The sequence below is a fragment of the Aulonocara stuartgranti genome, assembly GCF_965226115.1.
Source record: "Aulonocara stuartgranti genome assembly, chromosome: 22".
In the NCBI taxonomy this organism is placed as follows: Eukaryota; Metazoa; Chordata; class Actinopteri; order Cichliformes; family Cichlidae; genus Aulonocara; species Aulonocara stuartgranti.
In genome coordinates, this window is record NC_138957.1 from 34989239 (window position 1) to 35003743 (window position 14505).

General features: G+C 42.1%; 1 gene segment (V, D, J or C); it reads left to right on the forward strand.

The window, feature by feature from the left end:
• The first annotated feature begins 4658 nt into the window (after window positions 1-4658).
• On the forward strand, window positions 4659-14505 carry LOC309699085 (Ig kappa-b4 chain C region-like). The segment is given in 3 exons: window positions 4659-4767; window positions 13229-13336; window positions 14020-14505.

Consider the following 14505-nt stretch of genomic DNA (forward strand, 5'->3'; position numbering starts at 1 on the left):
TTGAGTGTTTGTCTTACTTTTGTGGTGATGTCAATATTAAACTCTAAATAATGATTTCCAGGGTTCTAATTGGAAGCCAGTGTGCTATCTGTAGTCTATATGAGTCGGTAGAATTAAGCCACTTTCAATACATGAAGTAAAGCAAAGTTTATGTTAAAGAGTAAGTGCGAAGGGGAATTGAGAGACACTGCCATTACTAAGCAGGATATTAAAGACATTACATATATGCAAATTCATTGCATGCTGTGTAATGAAATGTTTCAGCATGTTGCAGTTTGTTGTATGAAACACTGACTGCACAGGTGGAGCAGAAAAGCGCTGTATAAGAATGAGTCTATTCTCGTGATCAGTGTTGGGGCAGGTATTTTAAGAAGTCATTTAATATACAGAGTTTTTTTGTTAAAAGTATTCAGTACGTTATTTTGGTGTTTTTGTTTCTGTAAAATCACCTGAAACACAACATGTCATAACTGTCATTGAACAATATGAACTTGTAGGCTACAGTCTCTCACACCAACATAAATCCCTATCCTAACGACGACACACATATTTTCTTTCTCTTGGCATTTAGGTATATGAATACCTGTCAAGGGTCCTTGACATACAGGTCTCCGACTCGGAGGACAAAAATTAATGTCCTGTGTCTTAGGAGGGCAGGATTGCTTTGCTTTTTCATTATACGATGCTTCGCAGTATTAGTTTTGCCTAACAACCTGTTTTTGACTCCTAAATTGTCATTAATGCAACCGCTCTACATAACAGTCAGTGTAACTGATTATAAATCTTTTATTCATGAACCTACACATTACGGTTTATTTACTAGTTGTATGTATTTTAACAGAACAAGAGGTGGACCACACGTTTGAAGAGCTGCTGGTCTTTATAACTGGGGCTGACTTACTTCCACCACTCGGGTCCTGCAACATAGACTTTTATGATCAGGAGTCGGGGATACGCATCGATGTGCAGCTTATCCCTGTATCTTCCGAGACGTGTTGCATACGAGGATCAATTTAAAGATCTTATGAACACTGCATTAAAAGCATTCCTGGGATTTGGAAAGCTGTAGCTGCATTTACATGAACTGATGCTGGAAAGCTGTGGTTGAAACCTGTGGCCTTTTGGGAGGAAGTGTGTTATTCTAAGTGTTCTGAAATGGGATTGCTCCTGGGCTTCTTCAAAATTGTACATTTTAAAAGTGTTTAGTATAAAGGTTTTTTGTTTTTACAAATGTGACTGTATATAGTTGTATTTATAGTCCCGTTGAGACAGGTGGGGTATGCATGCAACAAGCCATGCACCAAAAAGTGATGCTCAGAAAATGCTTCAAGTATTGGAAGGAAAATAACAATTCATCTACAAATGTTCTTTTGAAAGGTTGTTGTGCAGTCATGTTTAAGTATTCGGTTATAATGTACTGCATAGTTTCTTGTTGCTGCGTTGTGTTTGTGTTGTTGTTTTAAATGTACAATAGCTGCCTAACAAACTTTGAACTGAAAGACGCTGACTTTTGTAAAATAAAAGTATTGTAATGTCAGTTCTCATGGTGTCTCTTTACAAATTAAAGTTGAGGCTCACCTGTTACTGTCAAATACTGGTGTTGGGATCCACTGACGAGGGCTGTTCAGTACACAGGTATGTGCTTAAGTCGAGGTAAACGGTTCAATAAATTTACCTTCATCTGTTCTCAAACTGAGAGCTCAAGATTCCATCTCAACTCAATTTGTTCAACTGCTTTCAGGAACAAAGCAGTTTTAACTCCTAAGTTTAAAGTCAGAGTTGGTTAACTCTGAGATTGGCAGCTGACCTTTGACTATAACCTGTTTAAATATTAATAACTCAATTTGAGGAATGTGAACATGTGTCAGTGCTATTATTAGAACACATACTAATATACACAGAGGGTAACGAGGGAATACACCACAGAAGGCAGACACAGCTGAACCTCATCAGACATGACGAATACACTCACACAGAACGCAGAATCCAAATAAAACAGGGAACCAGAGAATAGCTCTGAGACACGGGTTGACAGAACATAAGGAACAGAGGGACGAAGAGATGCGACTGGAAAACAGAAAATAAATGAAACGAAACATATTAATAATCAAAAACATGAATAGGAAGTCAACAGGTCTTTGGACCATGGCAGTGTTGAACAGCAAAAAAGAGAAAATCTAAAAACCTGAGAAAGTAAAGATGGAAATTTGATCATTTGACTGATTTGGACTTAAAGTTTCTATTTGAAGTATTTGCTAAATTGTGCAGATAATTATGACTCACTGACTTTTGCTGAGTTCATTTAGTGTTAGATTTTTTTTCTTACAGAAATATGATTTTTGATAATGATCGATATTTAGAAATTGAGATTTATTTGAGCTGGTATGAAGCAGAGGTCAAAGGTCATAAATGATTTTTTGTGATAATATTTTTTATCAACTGGGTTTCAAAAAATTGATATATTTCCAACTTTTTTTTCCTTTAGCAACAATGACATTTTCATTGTGTGTGTGTGTGTGTGTGTGTGTGTGTGTGTGTGTGTGTGTGTGTGTGTGTGTGTGTGTGTGTCCTCAGTGAACTGTATCAGTCTCTGCAGTATCTTCCAGCTGCAGCAGTCACTTCAGTTTCTGTTCAGTCTGACTGAGGGAGGTTTTTGTACGACTGTTTTTCACTATGTGAACACAAGCTGGCTGTTAGGATAGTGAAGACTCTGACAGTAATAAACTGCTGCATCTTCAGCCTGGACTCCACTGATGGTCAGAGTGAAGTCAGAGTTTGATCCACTGCCTGTAAAACGAGCTGGAATCCCTGAATATCGAGTGCTAATATGGTAAATGAGCAGTTTAGGAACTCCTCCATCTTTCTGTTGGTACCAGGATAACCAATTACTATTAACATCCTGACTGGTCCTACACTTGATGCTCACAGATCCTCCCACAGCAGAGCTCACTGCTCCAGGCTGAGTCACTGTATATTGTCCTCTGGACTCTGAGGACACAGAGACAAAAACATAAAGCAGCTTCATGGTTTTGTGGGCTTCATTTCAGAGGGACAGATGTTGATAGAGGAGAGGAGTTTGATTCTCTGGACTTTACCTGTGAAGCAGCAGCAGAGGAGAGTCCAGATGAGGACGCAGATCAAAGTCATGTTTTTGATGAGGAGGATTTCTGTGGCTTCTGTTGTGATGAAGGACAGCTGTCAGTCATCCAGTGTTCAACTCTCAGGACTATAAACTCTCCCAGAGCACTGGAGCATGGTGCTGCTGATGCAAAGTGCCTCTATGGAAATCATCTGACTGAATACAACAGCTACTTGGCTCAAATAGTTGATGCTGTTTATCAGTTAATCAGTTTTTCACAATGTCCACTGTAATTTGTTTCAAAAGAATGATTTTCTTGGAAAGGAGATTTCCTCACCCCAATCCAAGTGTTGGCCAATCAGGAATGTGCAGGGTGCCAGTTTAGCTCAGTGGGTGAGCAGGTGACCACATGCCACATGGGAGGGGTCAGCAGCCTGGATTTGAGTCTAACCTGTGGCCCTTTACTGTGTGTCTTTCCCACTTTCCTGTCTGTCTTCACTGTTTTACTATCCAATGATGGGAAAAATGCCAAAAATGTCAAAAAAAAAAACAAACTATATGCTAACTATAAGACAGTGTTGCCTGAAGATAAAAGCACACACATTTGTCCTTGTAAGACACAATCTGAGTTTGTTCACATAAAAAAATAGAAAAGAAATACTGTACTTATCTACTCACAAACACATGAACATAGTTTCTGAGAATCTTCACCCTGAAAGAAGTTAGAAAATGACCTGTCAACAAATTAAAGTGCTGTTCACATGTAAAAAATAGGCCAGAATAAATAGAAAAGTCAATGTTTTTCAAACTACATCTGTGCATGTAAACATGGCCTCAAAGGTGAAATTTAAAAAAAAAAGGAACAATTTGTAAAAGTTATTTTAGAGTTTTGAAAAACTCACTCAGCACAAAAAACCTTGCAGTGATTCACATTGATGCACGATGCTGACCACAGGTTGGAAAAGTTAAACATGACCACAGCGCAGATATCACTTGTTAAAATGTTTTGTAGAATAACAGGACAACCTGTGAGACTGGAAAGACTCGACTTTCATGTCCTGAACATGTTATTTTCTGTTTTGTGATGTAGTGTGTAATGCTCAGCAGTATAATCATTTTAACTGGTTCTGTGCATGATCTAAAGCAGTCTTTCTCAAACTGTGGTTCACATACCACAAGTGGTACTTGGGCTCTCTCTGGTGGTACGTGAGAAATCTCCATTTTTTTTTCTTAAGATTAAATAATATACCATTGTGGAGGTATGCAAAGACGACACGAGCGTTCCCGAGGCTCTTCTGGGAGCCGGAGTCAACCAGAAAACGTCTCCCCGAGCATGAGTCCTCTATGAAGTGCAGCCTTTCCTTATCGCCAGCAGTCACGGCCGCTACAGAGCACAGGCGGGCTCATTTCCCTGGGCCTTAAAACTGCAAAGGCGGCAAAGCGCTGTCACGCTGATGGTAAAAACACAACCCTTTTCGATGACAACGCAATCCCAGCCACTATCAATGAGTTGGAGGCCCCTGGGAGAATCGGTGGGGGCGCGGGAGTTGCCGTCGGTGAGTCGGGAATTATCGTCTCGATGCCAAAGCTCCTGGTAGCCAGGAGAATGCGATCCACTTCTTCTGCAAGTGACTGGGAATCCTTTGCACCCAGCAGCAGGGAGTTGTCAAGGCCAGCTCAAGGAAGACGTGAGTGAAGAGGAATCCGCCGTCATCCGTTCCTAGCAAGGACAGCGTGCTCTCCATGAGTTCGAGAGCGGTACCATCACCCAGGCCAGAGAGAGAGAGAAGAAGAAGAAAGTGTACTTTATTGGTCCCCGTGGGGAAAATCCCTCTCTGCATTTAACCCATTCACTCAGTGAAGCAGTGGGGAGCCATTGGGCGCCCGGGGAGCAGTGTGTGGGGACGGTACCTTGCTCAGGGGTACCTCAGGGTAGCTGTTCAGGGGAATCGAACCCCCAACCTTCCGATCATGGGGCCGCCACTCTACCTACTGAGCTATCCCTGCCCCCCTGAGAGGAGTTTCTCAGCCCGCTCTGCATCGGAAGGGGAGTAGTGCTGCAGCAGCAGCGCCTTCAGAGCGGTGTATTTCCCTTTGATAGGGGGGGATCTCGGAGGAGGGTCATCACATGGTGGGTGGACAGTAGATCCAGCAAGTATTTTGTGTTGTCGGCCGAAATGCCATGAAGAGTAAACTGAGTTTAGACGTGCACAAACCATGAAGGAGGGTCATGAAGCTAAAACTCTGGCAGCTTAACTGACACAGAAAAATTAAAACATACAGCTTTGCTATCACTTCTGACATAAATGAAGACAGAAAACTAAACAACAGTGGCGTTTGTAGGGTTACTGAAGTTGGGCTAGCTACACAGCTATGGTTAGCATAATATAAACACAGTGAAGCTGGAGGATGAACTTTTTTCACTCGATGAGGGTTCCCGATGGTTAGGAACAAATGTAACTGCATGGCAGGATGCTGTTAACGGACCAGACTTCATTGAGGAGATCAACTGCGGTATAAGGTTAGAATAGAATACAATTCAACTTTATTGGCATTGCACATGCACATGTACAGGGCAACGAAATGCAGTTTGCATCCATCCAGAAGTGCTTTAGCCATGATATAGATATATTACAATATATATATTAGCAATAATATAGATATGTGAGTATATTACAGAAATGGGTCTATTATGGTATGTTATAATGTACACGGTATGAAGTATGTTGTGAATATTCTATAACTATAAGTATGTACAGGCTATGAACAGGATATAAATATGAAAAACTATACAGAATATGAAATAAATAACTTTACAGAAATAATGGGAACTATGCATTATTATAATATACTGCTGCATGGGCTGGGCTGTAGTTACATTATAAGGTTTAAAAAACTGAGCTTTAAAATGAATTGTGATGATAAAAACCGAAAGAGGCCGACAGTGATCACTGACTTTTTTTAGGGGCTTGTTTAGATTAAATGGAACAAAATAAAAAGCGTTAATGTTACGGCCGAGAGGGCCAGGCGGTGTGTGTGGACTCAAACGCAGACACAGAGGTAGGAAAAACAGTGCTTTATTTACAGTGCCTAGTTTAATTACAATGCAGGAACTATAAAGGCTACGAACTGTGAACTAAGAAACATGAAACTCAGACAGTGTGCTATGACTAGATGCAAGAGTTTAAGTACAGATCCTGGGGAGGGAAAAAGGGGCAGCGGCCTGGGTGGAGTTACACAGAGTCACTATAATGAGAAGAGACAGCCAGTCAGTGGCAGTCTAGTGAATCACAGCCATTTGATTAAACTATGATGGTTATGGCTTATGCATTGCAGGGGCAGGCATCGCGCAAGGAGGGTGTCTAGGGGGTCCGGGTGAGGAGTGGTGGGGAGAGAGTCCGGAATATACTTGGAGCAATGGCCCTGGCAGGGAGGCTGATGAAGGGCCACGATGAAGGGAGTGCAACCTGATAGCAGAAACCCAGTGTCCAGACAGAGATGCATCTCTCCTGTTTGTAAAGCGTGACAGCCAGGCAGGTACTAAGACAGGGAGAAAACACTGAGTAGAAATGCAGATGTTAGGGAAACTCTCAAGAGCTTGGCGGCCTAGAACTAACGTGGGTTAGCTGAAGATCTGGCAGAGGTCTGCTGTGAGTGCTGGTCTTAAATGCTGGTGACTTGATTGCAGTCAGGTTTGAAGGCTGATGGGAGTCTCCGCCTGAAGGTGGAGCCCAGCAGAGTGGAAAAACCCCGCACTCACCTGGACCATGACAGTTAAAACGTAAGATAAGATAAGATACCTTTATTAGTCCCACAAGGGGAAATTTCATGTTAAGGCTGCTGACGTATTGCACGCAATGGCAGCGCCATCTTACCCTCCGACCATACATACATTACCCAAAAACATCACATGGGGAAGACAGGTCAGAGAGGTATAACAATGGAAAATGCACCACATGAGGAAAGATAAGGAGAAAAAAATAACTCCCCCCAGACTGAGCTCCAACAGGGAGATCAGTTTGAAAACAGAAAAAAACACCTCTGCACATGAAAAAACTCTTAATACACCAAAGAAACACATGACAAGAAACAGGGGAGGGTAAAGGGTGAGAGACAGCCAGTGTAGACAGTACATCTGGGCCTGCAGCATAAGCGCTGGTCTCCTTGATCCACCGTCAGCATCGGAGGGGAATAAACATCAAAGGCGTTTGGAGGGGGGATGAGTGTATATCTGCATGTGTACATATGTCTGTGTCTGTATGTGTGTGCGTGTCCAGAGTTCAGCTGAGACAGTGTCCTTCACCCTGCCAGGCTAAGTAAACAGTCTTCCAGCCAACCCAGGTGGCCTTGCATGGAATGGGAAGAACAGTCTAAACACAGTCGTTATCAGGGAGTTGTTGTTCAGCTCCAGCCTTGAGACCACAGCTGGTGCCAAAGGGGTAGCCACATGAAGTGATGGTGGTTTTTACTTTAGTGCGAACAGCTCATATGAATTTTAAAGCAGTTCTAACAGTCTGACACTGGTCTCTCAATCTCAGAGTGAAGAGTGAAGTCAGAGTTTGATCCACTGCCTGTAAAACGAGCTTAAGTCCCTGAATCTCGAGTGCTAGACAAGTAAATGAGACGTTTAGGAACTCCTCCATCTTTCTGTTGGTACCAGGCTAAACAGTTGGAGTTATAAACATCCTGACTGGTCCTACACTTGATGCTCACAGATCCTCCCACAGCAGAGCTCACTGCTCCAGGCTGAGTCACTGTGATCTGTCCTCTGGACTCTGAGGACACAGAGACAAAAACATAAAGCAGCTTCATGGTTTTGTGGGCTTCATTTCAGAGGGACAGATGTTGATAGAGGAGAGGAGTTTGATTCTCTGGACTTTACCTGTGAAGCAGCAGCAGAGGAGAGTCCAGATGAGGACGCAGATCAAAGTCATGTTTTTGATGAGGAGGATTTCTGTGGCTTCTGTTGTGATGAAGGACAGCTGTCAGTCATCCAGTGTTCAACTCTCAGGACTATAAACTCTCCCAGAGCACTGGAGCATGGTGCTGCTGATGCAAAGTGCCTCTCTATGGAAATCATCTGACTGACTCACACAGGGACTTGGATCTATCAGCTCACATGTTATTGAATATAAGTATTTTTTGAAGAATGGTTTGGGGTTGAACTTAACTTAACCTGGACAGATTTGTGCCCAGTGAAATGAAAGTCCTTTGCACCATTTAATCACATTTAAATCGTCTGTCTGGACTAGTGATGTGCGAATCATGAACGAATCGTTCAATACTCGAGAATCACTTTACTGCCTCATGAATCATGATTCACAACCCCAACTGACTGACTGACTCATCCCTGTTGCTGTTTGCAAACTAATTTCATTAGTAGAATTATATCTAGCTTATAATTAAAATTGTGGGGAAAAAAACAACAGCCAGTTATGGTTTAGGGCCCGGATGGCTTAGGGATAGAAGCTCCTATTGAGTCTCTCTGGCCTTGCCCGGATGATGCAGAACCTTCTTCCAGATTGCAGAAGTTGGAACAGTTTGTTGCCAGGATGGGACGGGTCCTTCAGTATCTGTGCTGCTCTATTCTGGCATCTCCTGGTGTAGGTGTCCTGAAGCGGGGGGAGAGCAATCCTGCAGCAGCGTTCTGCTGTACGGATCACTCTCTGGAGAGCTTTTTGGTCCTTAACACAGCTGTTCCCAAACCAGGATGTGATGTTCTGTGTGAGGATGCTCTCCATAGCTATTTGACACATTTGAGGAAAATACTAATAAAATAAAATAAAAATAAATAAAATAAATGTTCCCTTTAGAAATCTTAATTTTTTTTGCTCTTTTTTGCTCTATAAAAATAGTTGTTTTTCTTTTCCAGTCACTCATCTTAGCAGTAGGATTTACATGAAAAGAGAAACAAATTAAGTTTGTGTGAAAATGTACATTTTTTGCACTCTCTGGGCAACTGACTCAGTGACTCAAAAAACCCGATTCATTTTGGTGAGTGACTCATTCAAGCTCGATTCAGTAAAAAGAATCAAACTTACCATCACTAGTCTGGACTCTTGGGGTAACTCTTGACTCTGCATTGATTTAGTTTAAAATCTCAAATCTCTCGTTCTGTCTTGTTTCTTCCCTTAAATTGCTAAGTTAAGGACCGTTATGTCATCCCCTGAACTGGAAATTGTTATTCATTTATTTCATCACTGTAATTAATTGTTCACTTCTGTAAGAATAAAGTCGCTCCAATGTCCACAGTGTTGTTCATCCAGCTGCACAGGCTCCCTGTTGAACTCAGAATCAGACTCTTGAAGTGGACTCTGTCTTCATGAGTTCTTCCTGGGCAAGCAGCAGCTTACATCATTAAACTGTTTCAGCCATACAGCCACAGCAGGTCCCTGAGCTCTTGTGATCAGGGTCTGCTTACTGTACATCGTACGAGGCTGAAAACTAAAGGAGACAGAGCTTTTACCACAGTGACCGCAGACTCTGGAACTCTCTCCCTCTGAGTCTGAGATCTGTGGACGCAGACGCAACCAAATGTCATGTTATTAGACTTGAATTTAGTAAACTTTGTTCTTTAATGCTCTGTTATTTTGTTGTGAAGCACTTTGTGATCCTTGTCTTGAAAGGTGCCACATAAATAAAATCTGACTTACTTACTTTTGTCATATGGTTGATCGATGGATCAGATTTTATTTTTTACAATATTGCACGTGTTAACATTTTTTATACGTAGGATTAAAATTAGTAAACAATACGGAAAAATTAAAATAAAGGCTGTGTAATTTTACTAAAGAATGATTCATCAGCTGTCAGAATTACACAGGGAGTGAATGATTTGTTGAGTTTGTTTGTTTCAGAGTCAGAGAGCCGTGTCTCTCTACAGTCTCGGGCTGGGCTGCCTCCAAATCACCTGCATCTTATCTGAGGCAATCACCGGAGGACTACTTCAGCCAGCTCTGACGGCTTCTCCTCGCCAGTCTGTAGGTCTCCTCCCAGTGTGACCAGCATTCGGCGTGGAAGCCTGTGGCCTGCCTGTCATCCTGCCTGACTGCCTCCCTCCCTAGGATTCCCTTCTTGGACACCTCTCCCCTCCAAGCTCCACGGTCCTGCTCTACCTGTAAGCCTCAGCAACTGATGAAGTCTAGCTGTTCAGTTTTTGACAATCTGCGTGCTGTTAACTGTGTCTCCCCTTTCTGTTGCAGTTTCCCCATGGTCCCGATTACGGTGCTCCTGGGCTCCACGCTCCTCGTTTTCCCCCATGGCATGAGCCTTAGTTTTTCGTTTCTTTAACACTGTTAAAAGATTCTTCAGTTCAATAAAATTGTGTACATAGTTCTGAGCTGCTTTGGGGTCCTGTTACCTGAACACTCCGTGTTCTGTGACAAGGAGAAGATTAAATGAATGATGATATGAACAAACAATTGAAAAACGAAACACCTTGAGTTCAAATACAGCTTTTTCACTCGCGTTCATGTTTGATGATATGTTTACAGAAAAATCTTTAATTCACAGGTGTATTGAACACAATGCGATAGCAGTAGAACATTTTTGACGAATCACTTTATGTTGTGTGTGTGTGTGTGTGTGTGTGTGTGTGTGTGTGTGTGTCCTCAGTGAACTGTATCAGTCTCTGCAGTATCTTCCAGCTGCAGCAGTCACTTCAGTTTCTGTTCAGTCTTAGTGAGGGAGGTTTTTGTACGACTGTTTTTCACTGTGTGAACACATACTGACTGTTTAGATAGTGACCACTCTGACAGTAATAAACTGCTGCATCTTCAGCCTGGACTCCACTGATGGTCAGAGTGAAGTCAGAGTTTGATCCACTGCCTGTAAAACGAGCTGGAATCCCTGATACTCAACTGCTAGCAGAGTGAATGAGCAGTTTAGGAACTCCTCCATCTTTCTGTTGGTACCAGGCTAAAAGATGAGAACTGCCAGAAACATAAACATTCTGACTGGTCGTACACTTGATGCTCACAGATCCTCCCACAGCAGAGCTCACTGCTCCAGGCTGAGTCACTGTGATCTGTCCTCTGGACTCTGAGGACACAGAGACAAAAACATAAAGCAGCTTCATGGTTTTGTGGGCTTCATTTCAGAGGGACAGATGTTGATAGAGGAGAGTAGTTTGATTCTCTGGACTTTACCTGTGAAGCAGCAGCAGAGGAGAGTCCAGATGAGGACGCAGATCAAAGTCATGTTTTTGATGAGGAGGATTTCTGTGGCTTCTGTTGTGATGAAGGACAGCTGTCAGTCATCCAGTGTTCAACTCTCAGGACTATAAACTCTCCCAGAGCACTGGAGCATGGTGCTGCTGATGCAAAGTGCCTCTCTATGGAAATCATGGAAATGCCCTTGTCCATTATAAAAGGTTTACTCTGTGTTCAAGAATCAGTGATTTGGTATTCCTGTCTGCTGTAATTTCATCTTTTTTTCCTCTTTCTCTTTTTAATTAATCCATTGAGTTATTCATAAAATCAGCAATTTGTGTTTTGTTGATTATTTTTAAAAGCATTTTTTTAAAGTTTTACATTGTGCATCTTATGCTGAGCAAGCTTTGTTTGTGAGGATTGGGCAGGCTATTCTGTGACGTACTTAAAATCTGGTAATACAGTTGGTAAATATTTGCACGAAGAAAAGTCATCATTTCTTCATCGTGCTCTGTACTACACTATAAAGATTACAGCTTAAAAACATAAGCAGCACATCGTCAGAACTTATACTGAATCTTTGCACCAAACCATGTGTGTTACTCATGGCCATTGATCAGTGTCTGTTGATTAATGGTCATGAGAATTTGCATATTAATGATCAAGGAACTGACCTCCCAGCCCATTGTTCCTTCAGTGGGCTGGTTTCAGTCATTATGCAAATGCACTGTTTCTAAGGTTGGAGAAACCTGCAGTCAGCTGAGACTGAAGAAGTCACCTGGATGAGTGACGAAACGTTTCTCCCCCTGAAAACGCTGCGTCCAGATGAACAGAATCAACCTTGTGGGTTTTACTTACCTGGATGATTGAGCGTGCATCAAGACACCATGTGTGTTAGTGCCTAATTATGAATAATATTACTCAGATATTGATCAGTGACAAACAACAAAAGGCTACAGTTTCAAATTTTTTAGACTCTCTGACTGGTGAGAGTAAAATGCTGAACATTTGTCTCAATGCTAGATAGAAAGCACTCAGGCATAGGATTTAGTGTTTATACGAATGTCTGTGGATGAGGCATGTTTTATGAAGAGCTTTGTCTATGTTTATATGTCTGGTTGGGTCTTAGACTCCATCTCACCGCCCCCCCACACACACCCGTCTGGGGCTCTCCCCAGCTTGTTTCTAGGAGGGAGGTGGCTGTCCCTCCAGTGGTCCTGCTTGGGCTCTTGTGCTCTGGGGGGAATCTGGATGTCTGGGTCCTGGATGTCCTCCGTGCTTGCTCCATGTCCTGGGGGGCAGTGCTATGGTTCCCCACAATTACTATTAGATAGTTACATGGAGAAACCTTTTGGAAACAAGCGCACTCACGCACACAGGTGTGCACAGACACTCACCGTCTTCCTTGGATGCTGCCTCTAAGCATATCGTCTGCTGTCGGTCTTTTGTGCTGCTCAGTAGCATTCAGTCTTTATTATTTACTCTTACTTATGCTTATCTAGGTTGTTGCTGTGGTCTCCCTACTGTGTTGTTCTCTTTTTGCTTGTTTTCTTCTTTTTCTTCCAGCAGGTGATCTCATGGGTTTTCATTGTCTTTTCTCACTGTCCCTCTTCCCCTCTGTTTTTCTTTCCCTCTCCTTTTCTTAAACTTCTCTTATCTGTCTTTGTCTTTACGATCCCCCGGTTATATCTGTTCCAATTCTAATCATTAAAAAAAAAAAAATAATAATAATAACAATGAAGATCAATCAAGTGGACCAGTATGGCACTGATTCACTTGAGAAAATAAATCTGTTGAGAATTTTTCTTGGCCTTCAGACAATAATTCTGATTGCTTCAGTGCCGAACGGGACAGGACAAAAAAATGTGATCGTCCAAAAGCTCATGGATTGAACTGTATTTAAACTAACATTGTATGATGGTATTTGAAGAAGTCACATCAGCTGAGTCATGGCTGCTGTGCAAACAGTGAATGATTTAGTTGAGTTTGTTTGTTTCAGAGTCAGAGAGCCGTGTCTCTCTACAGTCAGAGGTTTTTGTACGGCGCCTCAATGAGTTTGTATCACTGTGGTGGACTTTTGGTGGAGGAACCAGACTGAATGTTGGACGTAAGTTTATTCTGGTTTACTATCAAATACTGTCTTTTTATTAAAGTGCATTTAACAATTTCTCTTCTGATTTTAAGAGAAAAGCACGTAGCTTTACAATAAGTTTGATGCTGGAATTTTTTATCATCCTCTTGTGTCGTGGAGGATAATTCAGATCTGCTCTGTCAAAATATTATGTCTACATTTCAGTCAAATTAAACTGAAAAAAAATCTAACAATAATATAAAGAAGAAAAACTTTCAAGTATTGTTTGAAATTACTTTGAGTTTGTGGGAATTTTAAAAATTGTTTTAGATATACATGAAGAGCATTTCGTTTCGCTGAATTAATTAATTTATTCTATTTATTTGTTTCCAGTTAATATTAATGTCAGTCATGTACAATATTGATGATTTTAAACTTGTTTTGTAAATGTTTCCACATCTGCTTCTTTTATTTCCAGTGTAGTTTGAACATATTTCAGCTCAAACTGTGTGATGATTCTCTCTGTGCTGATATGCATGAGAGGTTTCTTAAAGGGAAGTGAAACAATGTGTGAGTGAATGACTGGTGGAGCAGAAAAAACACCTGACAGAAACTTCTTAACGGAGAAAATCAGCTCTTACAGTAAAGGTGTCCGACTGTCTGTGGTTTGATTGACAGCTGTGTGCTCCCTGTGCTCTAAGCTGATTGGTGTCTCCTAGGTGATGCCCGTCCCGTCCTGACAGTGTTGCCCCCCTCCAGTGAGGAGCTACAGCAGGGGACTGCAACAATCACATGTCTGGCCAACAAGGGCTTCCCCTCAGACTGGAGTCTGTCCTGGAAGGTGGATGGCAGTGGCAGCATCAGCTGGGAGGAGAGCAGGAGCCCCGTGGTGCTGCAGAACGATGGCCTCTACAGCTGGAGCAGCACCCTGAGGCTCCCTGCAGACCGCTGGATGAAGGTGGGCTCTGTGACCTGTGAGGCCACCCAGGGCTGCCAGGCTCTGGTCTCAGAGCCACTGAGGAGAGACCAGTGTCCCCAGTCCTGACCTGACTCAACCTGATACTGGTTTAATGCTCTCATTCTCAACTCTGTAACTGTCTCTCCATCTTTCTTTTTTAAGAACAAATAAAGACTAAAACTGTTATTTTCTTTCTCATAATGACAACATTCATGTTTTAGGTAATAAAGATGTTTTGCAAAGTGAA